This window comes from Bubalus bubalis, chromosome 12 (assembly GCF_019923935.1).
Source record: "Bubalus bubalis isolate 160015118507 breed Murrah chromosome 12, NDDB_SH_1, whole genome shotgun sequence".
Lineage (NCBI taxonomy): Eukaryota > Metazoa > Chordata > Mammalia > Artiodactyla > Bovidae > Bubalus > Bubalus bubalis.
In genome coordinates this window covers 25,262,270-25,274,681 of record NC_059168.1, presented here as the reverse complement: position 1 = coordinate 25,274,681, position 12,412 = coordinate 25,262,270, and the positions used below count along the sequence as shown (strand labels likewise).

The 12,412-nt window shown below is 45.4% G+C and overlaps 1 protein-coding gene and 1 long non-coding RNA gene across 10 annotated transcripts in view; one reads left to right on the top strand and one right to left on the bottom strand.

The window, feature by feature from the left end:
* Positions 1–12,412, top strand: part of THADA (THADA armadillo repeat containing) — a 332,984-nt gene that overhangs the window by 304,429 nt on the left and 16,143 nt on the right. The window lies entirely within an intron of this gene.
* Positions 1,898–5,416, bottom strand: LOC123328454. Its single transcript, XR_006543285.2, has 3 exons — positions 5,225–5,416; positions 3,825–3,892; positions 1,898–1,954 (listed from the first exon to the last, which is right to left on the bottom strand). It is a non-coding gene; the product is annotated as an uncharacterized LOC123328454 (long non-coding RNA).

The following is a 12,412-nucleotide window of genomic DNA, read 5'->3' as shown; positions in this document are numbered from 1 at the left end:
TAACCTTCCTTCCTCAGAATTTATAAAGTCAAGCAGATTAAATGTGAATAAGGTTATAAAGGATTTGAATGCCATATTTAAAAGCTGGGTTATGTTGAATTTAGTAATCTGAGGACAGAAAATAAGCATCCATTTCAAATCACTACATAACATTTATAAAAGTTGATTATATTTTGAGTCATCAAGAAAATTTCAGTTCCATGAAGTAGGAACCTTTGTAGGCCACATTCTGACCAAGTTGCAAGCAAACTATAAATTTAAAATAAAAACACAACAGTAAAACACCACTTGCATATTTGTACACCATCTTGTAAATAAGTTATGCCAATGACAGCAAAAAAAAAAAAAAATTAAAAACTCCTCTGAGGCAGAAACACTATTTGCCTTATTTTATTTTTTAAATTTTTTGACCTCGACTCACAGCATGTGGGACCCTAATTCCCTGACCAGGGATCAAACTCACGTCCCCTGCAGTGGAAACACAGTCTTAACCTCTGGACTACCAGGGAAGTCCAACTTTGCATTATTTTAGACAATTAAATTTTTATCCATAGCCTACAACGAATTCTTTGAAAGTCAATAAATGAAGATAATAGAAAAAGAGGCAAACGATTTAAACCTAGCACTTTGTGGAAGAAAAAAAAATAGCCATGAACAGTACACATATGGGAAAAATGGCCATCCTGACATAATAAAGACATGCCAACTAGAAAACAGTGCCCTGGCATTTTCCCCATATCTTACTGGCAAAGGTAAAAAGATGGCCTTTAACCCAGGATGGCTAAGGGTATGGAGGAACAGGCATGATCATAGCTGGTGAAGACTAAATTGGTACATTTTTAGAGGAAATTCAATATTATCTTCAGAAATTTTAATGTATATATGTGTATGTGTGTCTGTGTTTGTGTATATATAGCAGTTGGTCCAGTGATTCCACTTAGGAATTTATCCTGTAGAAACTATATGCACAAGTGCAAAGATTTATGTACGAACTTATTCCTTTCTCTCTTGTTTAAAAGAAAAGCAGGAAACAAAAGAACAACCTAAACATCCATCAAAGGATTGTTGTTCAGTCGCTCAGTCGTGTCCGACTCTTTGTGACTCTGTGGACTGCCGCACGCCAGGCTTCCCTGTCCTTCACTGTCTCCCAGAGTTTGATCTAATTCATGTCCATTGAGTCGTTGATGCAATTCAACCATCTCATCCTGTGCTTCCCTCTTCTCCTTTGGCCCTCAATCTTTCCCAGCATCAGGGTCTTTTCCAATGAGTCAGTGAATCTCACTGGCTGACTCCAGTGAGTCGGCTCTTTGTATCAGGTGCCCAAAGTATTGGAGCTTCAGCTTCATCATCCGTCCTTCCAATGAATACTTAGGGTTGCTTTCCTTTAGGATAAACTGGTTTGATCTCCTTGCAGTTCAGGGGACTCTCAAGAGTCTTCTCCAGCACCACAGTTCAAAAGCATCAATTCTTTAGCACTCAGCCTTTCTTAATGGTCCAACTCTCACATCCATACATGACTACTGAAAAAACCCATAGCTTTGACTATATGGACTTCTGTCAGCAAAGTGATGTTTCTGCTTTTTATTATGCTGTCTAGGTTGGTCATAGCTTTACTTTTCAGGGAGCAAGCATCTTTTAATTTCATGGCTGCAGTCACCATCTGCAGTGATTTTGGAGCCCAAGAAAATAAAGTCTGCCACTGTTTCCACTGTTTCCCCATCTATTTGCCATGAAGTGATGGGACTGGAGGCCATGATCTTAGTTTTCTGAATGTTGAGCTTTAAGCCAACTTTCTCACTCTCCACTTTCACTTTCATCAAGAGGCTTTTTGGTTCCTCTTCACTTTCTGCCATAAGGGTGGTGTCATCTGCATATCTGAGGTTATTGATATTTCTCCTGGCAATCTTGATTCCAGCTTGTGTTTCTTCCAGTCCAGCATTTCTCATGATGTACTCTGCATATAAGTTAAATAAGCAGGGTGACAATATATATCTCCATACCACAAGACAATTAAAAAGAATGAAATACTATAGTAAATCTATATGAACTGATACACAAAGGTATTCATGATATATCATTACCTGAAAAAAGCACATAGCATAAGAGAATTTGTAGAATGACCCCACTTACAAATAATAATAGTTTATGTAAATGCATAATTTTTTAATATCTAGAAGGCCAGGTAGCAGTGGTTTAGTCCCTCAGTCATGTCCGACTCTTTGCAACCCCGTGGACTGTAACCCACCAGGCTCTTCTGTCCATGGGATTCTCTAGGCAAGGGTACTGGAGTGGGTTGCTATACCCTTCTCCAGGGGATCTTACCAACGCAGGGATTGAACCAGGGTCTCCCACATTGAAGATGGATTCTTTACCAACTGAGCCACCAGGGAAGCTCTAGACGGCCATATATTATGAATTACAGTCTCTGGAGCCTCCCGGGACCTGGCAAGGAGCATGACTGCAAGAACTGGTGGGTGTTCCATCAGAGCAAACAGGGGCCACGGTGGAACCGAGCACGTGCTGCCTGAACTGCAGTGCAGCATCGAGCAGTTTGGAGCAAAGTCCCACGAAGCAGTGGACCACAGGAGAGGCCACTATTTCTGTTTCGCCCGCTGTGTCCTCTTCACCAAGCACTCAGAGAACCTGGAGCTTCCGGTTGAGGTCAGCTTCATTACCCCTCCCCTGAGCACGGTGGCCTGGGCTCAGTCATGTCCCTCAGAAAATGATAGTGATGAAGATTGAGGTGAATGTTTTTTAGCACCCTAGATTATATACTGAGTTTTATTTTGGCTCTACTTGTCCCTCAGTGTTCCGCAAGCTCACTCTCCACCTCAGAAATTTCAGAATCTCACGGAAGCCGCACACAGGCCAGGTTACCCACAGGCCCAGTGTGCCTCTGTGCACAGTTTTTAGCCTCTCTGACTCTTGGCAGGGAGAGGGGGCCACTGACGTGGTCTCAGCAGGAAATCGTTCAAGAAGGAGACGACTTGAGAATTGACATTTTGAATTGCTGGCTACCATCCTGCCTGGCAAATCTCTGTGCTGCCTCACTCCTCATTTCAAAAAGTGACCTTCCACTTGATTTTTTTTCCCCCGACCCTCAGTGTACATATTGGCCGGGTCTTTGAGTTCTGGTCCAAAGAATAGTTTGACCTCCAGTATAGGATTGCCAAATTTAGCAAACAAAAATACAGGACACTCAGTTAAATTTGACTTTCAAATAAACCACAAATAGCTTTTTTGTGTAAGATGCCCCGTGCAATATTTGGGACATATGTACACTGGAAAGATGTTCACTGTTTACCTAAAATTCAAATTCAACTGGACGTCCTCTGTTTAATTCAATAAGTTTTCTCCCATGGACTCTTGTGGCTCCCCCATCCCAGGAAGGGGACCTGAGTATAAAGGGTAGCGATCAGGAGGGGTTGTAGGTGATAGTTACCCATGGACAGGCATTGCCCAGAGTCACTTGTCGCTTCATTCCAGAACCTACTCCGCACTCTGCTTTCTCTGCCTCCTCCCTCCTCTCACTCGCTTCCCTGCTTCTGAGCTTGGGCCTCACTTCCTGCCCCTGGGCTTTCCCCCCTTTAGTTTGTGGCTTTCCCCTACCTCACCTCTCCTGCTTTTCCCTCATTTTACTCTCACTGGTCCAGAACACGTAATTAAAGTTTACATATTTGAGTGTTGGTTGTACTTGACTAAATAAGGATTTATGTTCCTTGCTGTAATTTAAATAGCAAGGGGAATTGAACTTTGTGTGTGTTTCATTTTCCTTTTATTGATAGGTGGCCTTAAGTTTATTTTTAGCTATGTGAATCACTGACCTTCACCTTGAGTGGGAAGAAAGGTCTCCCGTTTCCGGCATGAGCTCATCTGCATCTTCCTAAGGCATCTGCCAACAGGAAGGAAGAAAGGGGAATAGATAGAAGTCGGGGGACAAAAGGGGACCCCACTATATGGACCCATGCGGGAAAGGAAGCTCAGAAGCCTCCTGTCCTCCCCCACAGCAGACCTTTTGGGATTGGACCCAGCTGCCCAGGGCAGGGGACACCTCTCTCCTCTTTGCAATGGAGCACCTGACTCCTTCCCAGGGAGCAGCAGCCACTAACAGACAGTGACGAGCACGCTGGGACTCATTATTAGGGTCCCCCTGGCATTCTGCTTCTATACTCTGCCTCTCCCAATGGGAGCTGACACTTGAAGAAAGAATCTATACTGCCCCTGAAGTTCCTTTCCCCCAGCCCCCAACACAGGTGAAGTCTGGGCAGTTCTCTGAGCTCCCTCTGCGTTAGATCGTCTCATTTCTAGCTGCTTCCCTGGGGGAGCTTGATTTCTGTCTTCTCCCTCATTCTCTCCCTACCTTTGTTTCTCCGTCCCTATTCTTCACCCACCAACAGAGGGCCTTCCCATCTGGGAAAGACACCTTTGAAGGGCATTGCCAACTTGTGAGAGAATAGTGATCTGAGAATCAGTCACCTGTGTCCTGAACTACTTGGCACTATTATCTTGGCCTCAGTTTTGTCTTCTGTAAAATGGGGGTGATGACATATCTCATAGCTATATTAAAATAGGAAGAAAAACAAATGTCAAAAAGTGAATATTTCTGTCCTCGATCCAAATGCTAAATGTATTTAATACTGGAAAACTAGAAATTTTGTTTGTTATAGGATCCTTTTCATGCACTCAATCAGAGAGCCTTACCGCTGTATTTTGGAAGCATCTTTTCATTCCTTCTTTCTTATAGAATCATGAACATCTGGATGTTCTTTCCCATGTCTCTTTTCAGGCAGGGGAGAATTTTAAAAAGCATGAAAGAATAGGTCTGTCCCCCTTGACATTCCGCCTGTGTTTCACTAGAGAGCAGTTTGACTCTTTTCGAAGTTTGACTGTTGAACAGTTTGTAACCAAGTGGAGGCAGCTACCTGAGTTTGGGATCAACACTTGCCAAACTGCTGGAGCTATCCAAAGATTTTGGGGGCAGATCTCTCAACTTTGATGGGAATAATTAACAAAGCCTCCCCTAACTGGAAGCCTGGTCCTGAGGGAGGCCCAAGAACCTGGACCTCCCAGAGCATGGGGGAAACAGAAGATTTGAGGCCACCACATTCCGACCCAGTACTTGGACAGAGCTTGTCTGTTCCCTTGGCTACCGCTGTGCAGGGCTTCAGTCAGAGCCCTCCTCACCAGGGACCCCACTCACCTTGCAGCGCTGTTCAGTCCTTACCTTCGAAGCAGCCCCACTGCCAGGGACCAACAATGAAAGTCAGCCATACCCATGGAAATTCATGTGGGGGAGAGAAGGCAGATCAAAGCCTCTGTAACCCAAGAATTCCTCAGCAGCTCGGAGTCCCTTAATAATTATGGTTTGGAGATTTGCCAGAAGGCAAAACCACTTGGCATGCCGGGTTTAACAATGAACGTTTTCTATGTTTGCAGTAGCCTCTGTGCAGAGCAAATAGGCACCTTGAACAAAGGGCAGGATATTTGTGTGTGTGTGTAAAAGAACCTCCCCTGCCTTCCCCTAGTGCGTCTGCAAGGAAGAATGCAGCGCTCCACTCTGGGCTGGTACCTGTTTTATGAGTAAAGTGGAGAAAGGCTGCCCGTCCTGCCCCCATCTCCACCTCTGTCTGTTAAAAACAAAAACCTTTGTTTAACTCGGAATTTTCCAGACTTATTGACTAAGCCAGATCTTTTTTTTTTTTTTCCCTTGGGTCAGTTTTAGATTTTGGAGTTTTCTGTTTTGAGTGTCTGCTAACCTTCTAAAAAACCAATGCACATCCCAAGGGAAACTGGGAAATGATGGCCAAAGAGGGTAGGAAGCAGGGATTTAGACCAGTGGGAAGATGGAAAAAACAAGTCCCAAGCCCTGAGGGAAACAGGATTGCTGGAATTCAGGTCTGGACAGCAGTCTGGAAACCCCCTCCTTGGACCCTGTGTCATTGTTTGTCGGGTTAGTCATTTATTCGACAAACATTTGTTATTGGGGGAAACTGGAGAAGAATGGCTTCTTGGATGGAAGTCTGTTAGAGCTGAAGTTTTATAATTCGAGTGAGAGAAAATGGAAAAGATGGGAAACATTCCAGAAAGACAGAGATGGCCAAGTGTGAGGCACATTCAGGAAAGGAATAAATCAGTATACAAGCCTTCCTATTCGAGTAGGGGACTAGGGCGGGGCAGCGGAGGATGTTTGGATCAAGCAAGACTCTTGCACATGCAGAGGACAGAAAGTCTGATCCAACCCGCTCCAGCCCAGGGTGGGGCACGTTGGGTCATGTAACTGAGAGCTCCGGGGGGAGGCGGCTGGCTTCAGACACGGCATAGTTCCGGGGCTCAGACAGTGTCCCAGGGACCTGGTTTTTCATAATTTTTCTTCTCTGCTCTTAGGTTGTTTCTGTTTTCAGATAAGCTCTCGCTCCCCTTGAAGTTCTAAGATGGCTGCAGCAGTGCTAGCCTTTACATCTTCATTTATTCAAGGCCTGTGTCAGTCATGTCTCTTCACGTTTAAATGCTTTCTTTTTATTTGGCTGTGGCATGAGGCTTGCAGGATCTTAGTCCTCGACCAGGGATCGAACCTGCACCCCTTGCAGCGCAAGTGCAGTCTTAACTACTGGACCACCAAGGACGTCCCTAAATGCTTTTTCAGTGACTGTAGTTGGGTTCCAGGCCCATCCTGGAACTAATCTCTGAGGCCCAGAACATGAAGCCCTGAATGGCTTAGACCTGGGGCAGGTGCCCATTCCTGGAACAGGAGTGGGAGGTGTCAGCCATTCCCAGACCGTGTGGACTAAAGACATGGAAGGGCTGACTCTCCAGGGAAGATCAGGTACAGCTATCCAGAGAAGGCGAATGGCAGCTGGGCCACAAAACAGCACATGTCCACTGAAACCCGGAGTGCCAGGGCAAAGGATCTGGATATCATTTGCACCAGAGAACCAGTAAAACTTTTAGAACAAGTAAGTAACATGATCGGAGCTATACTTTAAAGTTAATTCAGCTACAGTTTAATAACTGCCATGTGCTTGGCACATGGTAGAGCCTCAATAAATATATTTGGAAAGAGAGAGATAAATGGATGAATGGGGGTGGGGAGAGAGAAATGAAAGTTGGGAGCATCCATCAGAGCCCATTGTAATGGTGTGGGAGGGGAGCTAGCAAAGGAAGTTAACAAAAACCCATCAAGAAAACCAAGACGTTCTGGCATCAGGAAACCCACATAAGGAAAAACTCAAGAGGGCGAGGTTGGTCAGCTGTGCCAATCACCATCAAAAGGTCAGGTCAAGGAGTATAAGGATTGAGGAAATGTCGTAAATGAGTGTTGAGAGAGAAGGTCCAGTGGTGAGAAGGTCAGAAGCTGGCTTCAAGGAGTTTAAAAGTAAGTACACTGTGTAACGGGCTTCCCAGGTGGCTTAGTGGTAAAGAATCTGCCTGCAATGCAAGCAGACCTGGGTACAATCCCTGTGTTGGGATGATCCCCTGGAGCAGGAAATGGCAACCTACTCCAGTATTCTTGCCTGGAGAATCCTATGGCCAGAAGAGCCTGGTGGGCTGCAGTCCATGGGGTCACAAAGAGTTAGACACGCAGGCACACACTCTGTAATATTATCTATCTTCCTTCCAAGCCAAAAACAACAACAAAAAATGCTCCTTAACCTCCACACATTCTTCACGCAGCACCGTATGCCAACCCTGTGACCTGTCTGCAGCCACAGCACCCTTTCCTCCTCTGCATCTTTCTGTTCTCCTTCTCCCTCTCTAGGCTGTCTCTCATATAAATATTGACGTTACTCCCTTGTCCTAAAACCACATTTCCTAAACCTGGCTCTGCCTTCAAGCTAATGTTTCAAAAGAATCATTAGAGAAATTTTGAAGTTGGGGCGGACAGAAGTTTGAGCTTATGTTGAATGTCTTCTGTAGAAGACAAGATTATCTATAAGAATGAGTGGTTAGGGAGTAGGATATAGGGACAGGGAGATGGTTGAAGTAATTTACATAGAAGTTCGGTCAGAAATCACCAAAAAAATGAGTGAAAGAATAGCCAGGGGTGAGAGAGCAGCAAGAGGACAGCTGAGATTAAAAAGCATCCGTGGGGACTTCCCTGGTGGTCCAGTGGTTAAGACTCTGAGCTTCTGCTGTTGGGGGTACAGGTTCCATTCATGGTCAGGGAACTAAGATCCTGCATGTTGCATGGCCAAAAAATAGAGCATGAATGCATAGAGAGCCTAAAGAGCATCCTGCCTCTCTCCAGTGCATATCAGTGGCTCACAGTGGAACAATAGATGGGTTTGGAAAGAAATGGTTATACAGCGCTGTTGAGCCTGGAACAAAATCAAGTTGATAAGGGAGACGGGTTAAGGAAGAGCATCCCAAACCCAGAGAGCCCAGGATGTACATAGAGAGACAAGTGATGGCCTGAGAGAAGGGCAGGGTCAAGATGTGCTCAGGATTAGAGTGAAAAGGTAGTTCCAGTGGAAGAAGTAGAAGGTTAAACCATTGTTTTAGGAATATCAGAGGCCATACAGTGTAGGAGCCACAGTGGATAGACTATGGTGTTTAAATCCCACAACCTCACCCGTGTCTCTGCTTACATCATTCCTAAAATGGGGCTCATAAAACCTTCAAAAGATCATTGTAATGAACACACATATGATTAATTTATATGAAGCACTATACATAATGACTACTTCATAAATGTTAGCGATGATGATATTCATTTAAAAGGGACCCAAAAGCTTAGAATTTAAGATCTTGAAGTCAAAACCATTCTAAGCAACAGCAGGGTCTCAGATGCTATCATGGTTGTTGGGCATTCAGTGAAATGGGAGATGGAGAGTATTGGTATTAAAAAGGATCAAGAATGGCGAAACCAAATCCTGGGAGGGGTATCTTTATGGATGTTGATGTCACCAGTGGAATGGCAGTGACTCTGTGTCATTGAGAAAGGCCAGGTCTCTAGTTATAAGGTTCTCAAGAACAGGAAGTGGTTAGTACGGACCCCAAAAGAAGAGAGATTGTTGAGTGAGAAGGAGGCAAGACTTGTCCAGAAGTCACAGAAGGCGTGGGCTGATCTGTCCACATCAGAGACAGGAAATGAAGAGCCTCTTGTGGAAAGTTAGGAGCACGGCACCTTCTGCCAGGAGGAGAAAGAAGCAAGGGAAGGGTGAGAAATGTGGAGAATTTGCTCACAGTAGAGCAGGTTTTGATTGAGAAGAGCTTCAAAAGGGCTTTTAAGGAAAACCATTCCCCGAGTCTGGGGGCATGTCTGAATCAGGCTCTTGGGTGGGGGAGGAAGTGGAAAGGAGGTTCTGGCCAAAATTCCTGGGAAAGCCTGGAGAAGGAGGCTCAGTTCCTCGCCTTGACTGTGAGATGTGTGACCTTAGACAAGGTGGCTCAGGACTGCGTGCCAGGCCCCAGAGCCAGACCCCACTCCCTGATGGCCCACCCGCATCCCTGGTGGGGGGGGTCCCCAGTTCTGCATGCATTTCCCAGCTCAGTGCTGCTGGGCCCTCTGACAGAGAGAGGGACCGGGAGAGCTGGGATTGGGGGGCTTCTGTCTTTAGAGAGAGGACAAATGGCTTTTAAAGAGAAGGAAACAGGACACCAGCAAGCTTCGTGGCTGTGTTCTCTTCCAAGAGTGCTGCTCTGTAATGTAATTGTATTCAGACATTTTTTTTACATGACATCAGGGAATAGCCTCCCTTAAAAGCTTTCATGAAAAAGCATGACTATAAAACAGACTCAGGCAATGAAATGGAAGCCAGACGATTGGGTCTGTGTAATTCGGGTAAAGAGACTTCTTACAGCTTTGTGACCTGATCTCTGCTCTGTGCATAAAACTCTATTTCACGGGCTCCACTTACATACGAGTCTTACCTGGCAGGTGCTTCTAGATGTGAAATGTCTTGCTTTATTACCAAACATGATGAGGTATAGGAAAGCCAAGGCTTCCCTCCTCAGTGGCCACTGAGACCACCCTCCTGGGCTTGCTTGCAGCCTTTCTAGTCCTCTAAGCCCTAAATCTCTGTCCCTGTGTGAGCCAGCACCCTCAGTGGGGAGGGAGAGCTGGCCTCTCTTCCCTCTTTGCCCTCTTACTCCCTGTGTACACCCTCATCTATCCGTCTATACCTCATGTCCTGAGCAGGCAGGGCACATTTCTTTGGGAAATGTGTCCTGGGGAGCAGTACTCACTGAAGAGCCCCTTTCTCACCCATCCCTTTTATTTAAAGCCACAGAGGTACGGAAGTCAATTACCCACCATCCTCTGTCTTTGGCACACCCTCTGGCTCCATCCGCAAAGAGTCTTTGCTGTTTTGGATTTTTTTTTTTTTTAATTAAAGTGAAATTCACATAACATACAATTAACCATTTTAAAGTATACTGTTCAGTGGCATTGAGTAATTCATAATATTGCGCAACCATCTCCACCCTCTGGTTTCAGAACATTGTCATCACTCCCCCCAAAAAATCCCATATCCATTAAGCAGTCACTCCCTGTCATAACCTCCCCTCCCAGCTCCTCATAACCACTAATCTGCTTTCTGTGTCTATGAATTTTCCTATGCTGGGTATTTCATACAAATGGAGTCATATATGACCTTTTATGCCTGCCCTTTTCTCTAGGCATAATGTTCACTGGAGGCTTCCCTGGTGGCTCAGATGGCAAAGCATCTGCCTGCAGTGCAGGAGACCTGGGTTTGATCCCTGGGTTGGGAAGATCCCAAATTTTTAATCTGAATTATACCAATATTCCCTGAATATTCATTGGATGGACTGATGCTGAAGCTGAAGCTCCAATACTTTATCCCCCTGATGCAAAGAGCCAACTCATTGCAAAAAACCCTGATGCTGGGAATGATTGAGGGCAAGAGGAAAAGGGGGTGACAGAGAATGAGATGGTTGGATGGCATCACTGACTCAGTGGACATGAGTTTGAGCAAACTCAGGGAGATAGTAAAGGACAGGGAAGCCTGGCATGCTGCAGTCTGTGGGGTCACAAAGAGTCAGACAAAACTTAGCGACTGAACAACAACAATACCAACATTAATGAATTTTCATCAAGAAATTATTTTCCAGTGTAACTCCATCAAGCCAGTTTAATACCTTGACCAGTTTTCTGTATGCTGCTGCTGCTGCTGCTAAGTCGCTTCAGTCGTGTCTGACTTTGTGCGACCCTATAGACGGCAGCCACCAGGCTCCCCCATCCCTGGGATTCTCCAGGCAAGAACACTGGAGTGGGTTGCCATTTCCTTCTCCAATGCATGAAAGTGAAAAAATAAAGTGAAGTCGCTCAGTCGTGTCCGACTCCTAGCGACCCCATGGACTGCAGCCTACCAGGCTCCTCCGTCCATGGGATTTTCCAGGCAAGAGTACTGGAGTGGGTATAGAGCAGTTAAAATTTTCTAACAGTCTCCCTTATTTTCTTAAGTATCAACTCTTTTATCTATATATTTGGCAATGAAGGTTTGCCTTTTCAGTCAAAAATTGTAGTAAGAGTCTTACCATATCTGGTTTCGTCTGTTTGCACCAAGTCACATTTTCCCCCATAGTTGTTGTTATCATTGTTTGCCGTTTTCAACGTCACCAACAAAATGACTTCTTTGGTCGGTTATGATGAATTTTATCTTCTGCTATTTAGCCACTGTCAGTTTAGTTTTATGTTGATTGTTGTTACCAGTAACATTCATAGCAAGATCAAAACATCCTCAAGGTCAAAAACAACCTGCTTCTTCCCAGAGTACCTCCTCCTCTTAATCCCTCCTCCCACCCTCCCCATGGAAGAGCTGATACTGAAGGCAAAGGAGCAGTGGCCTTTAGGGTCTCAAAACCCTTAAGACCCAGACGCTCTTCCTAGCAGCTCATTTAAATCCATCCTGCCAACAGTTTGATCTTTTCTCCTTTTTAATTGCTCGAAACCCAGAGCCTGTGGTCTCTTGAATGATCATCGCTTCCTTGGCTTGTTTTCTGTGGCCTCTCCCTTCCCTTCCCTCCCCCTCACCCTCCCCAGGCTTCTCCAGCCTCAGCCTCACCTCTCCTAGCCCAGGGTCTTGGCAGCAGGCAGTTCCGATGCCTTTGACAGAACTTCCAGGGAGGGTGTTGGGGAATGATGGTCACAGATAGGAAGGGCCTTGGGTGACCTGGGAGTGAACTCAATTTCAAGACACAAAATCCCCAGGAACTTTTAAATCACAGGCACTTATATTTTGAGCAGTGTTTATAAATCTTAAAATCACTTTGTGAGTTTAAGAGTCATTTATTCGTTGTTTTGTAAAGAATCCTCCTGCAATGCAGGAGACCTGGGTTTGATCCCTGGGTTGGGAAGATCCCCTGCAGAAGGGAATGGCAGCCCGCTTCAGTATTCTTGCTGGAGAATTCCATGGACAGAGGAGCCTGATGGGCTACAGTCCATGGGGTCACA